Consider the following 6,293-nt stretch of genomic DNA (forward strand, 5'->3'; position numbering starts at 1 on the left):
GAAGTCACCCCCACATCACGGCCTCCATCCCTGCCCTCCTTGGCCAACTTTTCCCTCCTGGGGCTGGCAGTTAGCAGACAACTTCACTTCAGTAAATATTTACAAGTGGCAGTTTCCCCTGCTCTGGGGAAACTTTCCTTCTTTTTCTTTTTTTTTAGGGTCCCCTCACCTGGCTCTGTAAAGATACCAGCTCGCATTTTCTTTGCTCCCCACCAGGCGGTGGGCCGTGGGGCTATTTCGGTCACTTCCTTTGGACAGTTCCTTGAATTGTTCGGATGGCATTGTATGATTCACAGAGCCCGACTTCCTTTCTCCCCAGGCAGCTGGGAAAGTCAGGCTCCCTTTATATTTTCCTTTGTTAACTGATGTATCCTGAAGTCATGCCCGGCTGGGCAGGGCTGTGAGCCTGGGCCTACGGTGTTCTCCTCTTGTGTGTCAGAGACGCTCTTTGGTGCATCTTGGCAGGAGGCTCGGTTGTTGGGGTGATGAGGAGCTTAGCCCCAAGATAGCTTCCAGGATTCAAGGTCCAGGAGGGTGAGTAGGGCACCCAGCTTTGCCATAGTGCTGGAGGAAGCCCCCTATTCAAGATGATGGGAGTTTTGTCCAAGCACATAAACATGATGTTTTAGAAGATGGAAGTTTAAAGAGTGCCTCACCAAGAGGCAGGAAACTGTCATTCCCAGGACATTTATGGGGCCGAGCAGCCCCTGCAGACCCAGGCGGGGCCGGAAGGGTGGGATCCCGCCCAGCAGCCTGATGTCTAGGGGCCTCATCTTTCCAGGACTGACTCAAATGGGCCCAAACCCTTCAGAGAAAACGGCCTTAGAAATTATAGGCAGCTTTGCTTTATTATTATTGTGTGGACCCAGATATCCCGCAGCTCTCCTGCTGAGGCGAAAAGTGGAGTGAGAGGTGAGCAGGAGAAGCCCCGGGCTTCCTCCCGACCTGCCACCCTGTCGCTGCTTCTGCACCTCGCTCCTGCTTGCACCCGCGTAGCCAGAAGGAGAGGGAGAGAGCCCGCACAAGTTAGGACGATGGTTTCATCTTGGTCTTGTCTCCCCTTGCTGCCTTCATCAATAGCATTTTTATTCCTGATACTGGCAATAACAATGCTGCAAAGAATCATCGTTGACATTTTACAATAGATCAACTATTGTGCAAATCACCCCGTACCTCTCACCTTGTGTGCCTTCTACGTTAACCCAGCGGATTATGTATTTCATTGTTCTATACCCGGGGAGACTGAGTTTCAGAGACAGTGATTAATCTGCTCTGGGTTACATCATTGATAAGTAACTGAGCTGATGCCTGAGCCAGGTCTATCTGTTTTCAAGGGCTTCCAAACTGCCTCACTGCACCTCAGTGTGCAGTGGGGTGAGCTGAGATGCCTGGTCCTGATCATGTCCCAGGAACTAGACCAGGTCCTAACTTTCGTAAAGGTTCAGCCCAACGAGGGCTCTGAGAGGAGGAACAGAAGAACCTCCTCCACCCCCAACCCAGCAGCACCCCGGGCCTGTAAGCTTCCCATGACTGCAGCTTGCTGTGCTTAGCAGCCGCTGGGGGTTGAAGTAGCACCCGTCCCACTACTCCACTGCTCTCCTGCTCTCGGGTTGGACAGTCCTTACTGCTGACTCGCCTTCGTCCCTCTGACCCATCCTTTGGTGCACGGCCCAGCCTGGCTTTCCATTTCACTGTGGACTGTGAGCCCAGGCCTGTGCCTCAGTGGCACGCAAGAGAGTCACAGCTAAGTCTGGCTTTTCCCCGTGACCTGGCTCATCACCAGGTCAGTGCGGGGGAGGAAGGGCCGGGACTCTTAGAGGCCTACTCACGTTGCTGCTTCCTCCCGTGACTTACTAGTGTGTTTGCTGTTTTGTTTTTGAAAGGGCTCTTGCTAATTTGCCGAGGCTAGCCTCGAACTAGCTCCAACCCACGACCCTGCTGCCTCAGCCTGCAGAGTTGCTGGGACTGCATGCGCAGACCGCCGAGCCCATCTGGCTTCCCCCATGAGTAGAGACAGAGACCTTGACTCTACCTCCTCCCCTTCCTCCATCCCGGCGTTTCTCATTCATCAGCGGGACTGTGATTCCTCCTCCTCATGGTGGCAGCAAAAATCCAGCCATGCCAAATCAGCGGCACCCACTGACCACAGTTCAGTAATCATCAAGGTCAGCAACTTCCCACCTAGAAGAAGACACAGGGATCGAACCGGGTCTGTGTGTGGTCCAGCTGACTACCTGTGACTTGGGGAAAACTGCTGCCCTCTCTGTGCTGCAGTTTTCTTCCGTGTATAATAGAGATAATAATAGAACTTACCCCAGCTGATTGTGCTGAGGATTAAATGAGCTAACATATGCGAATTGCTTAGAATAATGCCTGGCACGGGGTGGCCCTCATATGTTAGCTGTTCACATCACCATCCACGGAAGCTTTCCTTCTGCGCATTCTTTGTGGTCACTAGGCAATGGATGGTCAGATCACTGACCCAAAATAAATCAACCTTGTCCTGTTAGTTCTCATCGCATAGTAACCAATCAGACTCTTAGAACGGCACTTAGCTCACTTAGCTCCCACTGACGCTTAATTCCAGGTGAACCAGCTTTTCCATATGGTGTCCAAGGATCTGAGCTCCAACAGGGAACAGGCACTTGTAGCAGATTGAATTCTACCTAAAACTCCCTGTGTATCTTTGGATAAATTGACATCCTCTACCCACCCACAATTACATTCAGGTGGCCTAGACTTTTTAATGACCTATATGTATAGGTCATTAAATAGATATTAAAAATTAGAAAGAATAGTCCTTCCTTACAACAATCTGGAATGTGGACCAAAAATAACCCGGTAGACTCCAAAGCCAGGACTTAGCGAGGTACAATAAGTAACCACTGAGCTCTTGCATGATAACCCAAGTGGGGCTTTGAGGCCCCAGGTGGTGACATGCTGAGGCACCTGCGGCTGGCGCTGTCTTGTCTTTGCTGCCTGGGCTGCCGGCCTGCATGCAGCAAGGGGGCGCCCAGAACCCAGGCGGCCGTCCTGGGCTGTGCCCAGTGGCTCTGACTCAGGAAAGCCCAGGGCGGAGCAGGCTGTCCGCGGCCCCAGCACGCGCAAGCCCCTCACTGCGGCCTACTGAAGCCTGCGCTCAGGTGCTGCTGGGGAGCTCTCCGGGGAGCTGACTCAGTAAGCGGCTCCCTCACTGGGAGGAAAGCAGTCCCTGTCCTGTGAAGAGAGCAACTAGTGATACTCCTCCGCAGCCACCAGCCCCTCCTCTCAGCCCGGGAAAAATGAAGATTTTCTTGTGGCCTGTGCTTGCCGAGGACCACCTGCACCCAGGCCACAGCCCCTTTCTGTGCGTGGGGCCCTGGGGGGTGACTTGCCAGCAGGCTGTGTGCTGTGCAGTCAGGGGAGGGTCTTGGGGTTCTGAGCGCAGGCGGGGTGGAGGCGTCACTTTCCCGTCATGCCCCTCGGGGGCTCGCATCCGTGCCTCTGATCTGCTCTCTTTACCAGCAGGTAAATACTACCGCACACCACGAGGCTGTGAAGGGCAGTGAGAAGCGATACGGGAATACGCTGAAAACGGGTGGAGGAAAAGCACTAAACACAATGACTGCAGGCTGACAACGGGAACGTGGGGATTTGGAAGGGGAGGGTGGCTGCAGTGTGACGCTCCCAGGGAGTTTGTGCGTTCCTGGTATTCGGAGGTGGAGCTCTGGGGAAGCAGTGAGGATCCGGTGAGGTCCCAGGGTTGGCCGATCGTGACGTTAGTGGCTTTTCCGGGAGAAAGGGACCCAGCGTGCTCACTTGCTCTCTTTTGCCGTGGGACAGGACGCAGCACGAGGCCTTCGGGGGCCGCCACTCGGGCGCTGACACCCTGCTCTTGGACTTTCCAGACCGTGAGCCAAAAGCACTCTGTTTGCTACAGATCACTTGGTCTCAGATTTTGTTAAAGAAATAGAAAACACAGGCATCAGGGTCCATCAGTCCAACCCAGGAGAAACCGAGACTTGGAAGTTACCCAGCACCCGAGGGTGTTCCCTGGGACGCTGAGGTGGGTTTGTGGACTCGGGAGGAAGGCTGCTGTGCTCCTCTCCTCTCCTCAACCGCTCCTAGGTTTGGAGCCCAAGGCGAGCTGCTCCACAAAGCTGTGGCCCTAACACCCAGCTCTTCTTCTTCCTGACTTTCTTTCTCCTGCTCAGCGTTCTGGCCCCAGACGGGAGCTCAGGGCTGTCGTTTTCCTCCCAGGGCGGCCTCCTCCTGGGGAGAGTCTGAGGTGCAACCGAGGCGCTATTCTCCTGACATAATGGTGTCTTGAGAGAGAAAAAGGAAATGAATGTTAAGTATGGGATTTCAGGCATCAGCAGGGCAGGAGGGAAGGCAGGGCTTTTGTAACACGCACATGTGTGTGCGCACACACACACATACACACACACATACACACACACATACACACACACATACATACACACACACACACACACCAAGCCTCAGCTCTCCAAGGGCACAGAGTACACAGATCTACACCGCTCTCTGGAAAGGCCTGTGCTGGCTCTTTTTTGGGAGAAGACAAGGACGTTGAAGGCCCCTCTGCCCTTCGTCCCTCCCCGCCTCTGCCTTCGTCCCTCCCCGCCTCCAGCCTGGTGCACGGTCTTCCAAGCTAAATTAACGTCTAATGAGCTTCTGTCTTCACCCAGCAGCCCCTCGCAGGTGGCTGACCTGGGCAGATGCAAAGGGCAGCGGCTTCCTCCGTGCTGAGGGCACAGCACTCACCGGGGCTCCCTGCCCCGAGCGCTGGCCCCAGGGCAGATGACGTTTACAGCCTGGCAGAGCGCGCTAGGCTGAGCCCTGGGCACCGTGGGGCAGCTGAGCCCACCGCCTCAGCCTGCGGCCTGCGAGCCGGCATTCCTGAGTCAGAGAGCATCCAGGCTGGTGTCGGCTTCCCCCACCTTGGCTCAGGACCGCTCTGTTTGCTCGGGAAGGGACTGTCTTCCCAACTGCCTCCTGAGTCAAAACATTCCACTCCTGTCTCCCTCTCCGCAGTCCGGCCCTGCCAGGATTCCTGTCTGAATTCCTCTTCATTAATAGCGATGGGCTCTACACCCGGAAGTTCCCGAGCGTTCATTTCAATGGATAATGATTGTTTTTGCAGGAGGGGCCCCGATGGTTTTTCCGTTTCTGTTTCCATAATGTGTACCGAAATCCACACTTCATTGAAAGCAGATGGTGAGAGCGTCCTTCGACGTGCAAGAGGATACTCGGGCAGGGGCGCCTCGAGTCTGCCTGCCCCCCGGGCAGCTGTGGCCTGGGTGCAGCAGTGCGAGGGCTGAAGGTGAGGGAAAGAAGCGGGACACCTGGGTGACGGAAAGCAGAAACAGTGGGCCTGAAGTGTGTGTGTGAGAGAGTCAAAGAGAAGGAAAGCAGAAAGCCAGTGGAAGAGACGGAGTCAGTCTCTCCAAGTCTCATTCCCACGTCTGGAGTCTGACAGTGTCAAATTCTTGGGAAAGTAGTGTATGAGAAGCAGCCGCCCCTGCAGAGGAAATTGGTGCTAAAGTCTCAGCTTCAGAGCCCCAGGCCTGACCCTTCTGCTCATCCGCCTCCGAGGCTGTAATGAAAAGCATATTCTCCACTGTATCTTTCCCAAGAACATAAAATTGACTTTTCTGTCTCCAAAAAAGGCAAAGAGAGGGCTTGCTGCTTCCCAGGCTGCCTGACAAACAACCGTCACCCCCAAGCCTGGTGTGACAAGCAAGAAGCCCCGGCCAGGGCCCGGGCCAGCACCGTCCTGCATGGCCCAGAGGTTCCATGGGACGGCGACGAGCCCCTCGGCTCCAAACCTCCGGAATGCACACCTGGGCTCTGCTTATGCTATGGACTCATGGATGACTGTTGCCCATCAAAACCACTACCCTGGTGGTCGTGCTGGATGGAAGTGGCGAACACCCAGCTTCCTGTGATGGATTAGAGCTGGATGCCCCCCAACAGCCTTACGTGTTCAGAGGTGGGGGTTTGGAGGTGACTGCATCACGGGGGTGCTATGCTCACCAGGGGATTCATCCACTAAGGAGTTTAGGGCCGAATGTGCTGTTAGGAGGTGGAGTCTAGAAAGCTGTGTCTCCCCCGGCTCCTCTCTGCCCTCTCTGCTTCCTGCCCGCCACGACATGAGCAGCTTCCCTTCCCCAGACCCTGCCCCCAGGCCCTTCCTGTCCGAGAGCCAGCTCGCTCTCTATGGCCTGATCCTCTACCAACCGCGAGCCAGAACAATCCTCTGTTCCCTTAAGCTCCTTTGGGTATTTGTCCCA

The 6,293-nt window shown here is 55.1% G+C and overlaps 1 long non-coding RNA gene across 1 annotated transcript; it reads right to left on the minus strand.

The window, feature by feature from the left end:
• Positions 1-842: 842 nt before the first annotated feature.
• Positions 843-2,404, minus strand: LOC106148793. The gene is made up of 3 exons (XR_001234479.1): positions 2,314-2,404; positions 2,033-2,181; positions 843-1,112 (listed from the first exon to the last, which is right to left on the minus strand). It is a non-coding gene; the product is annotated as an uncharacterized LOC106148793 (long non-coding RNA).
• Between the last annotated feature and the right edge of the window lie 3,889 nt (positions 2,405-6,293).

Source organism: Chinchilla lanigera, unplaced genomic scaffold (assembly GCF_000276665.1).
Source record: "Chinchilla lanigera isolate Chin_1 unplaced genomic scaffold, ChiLan1.0 scaffold00028, whole genome shotgun sequence".
Classification (NCBI taxonomy): Eukaryota; Metazoa; Chordata; class Mammalia; order Rodentia; family Chinchillidae; genus Chinchilla; species Chinchilla lanigera.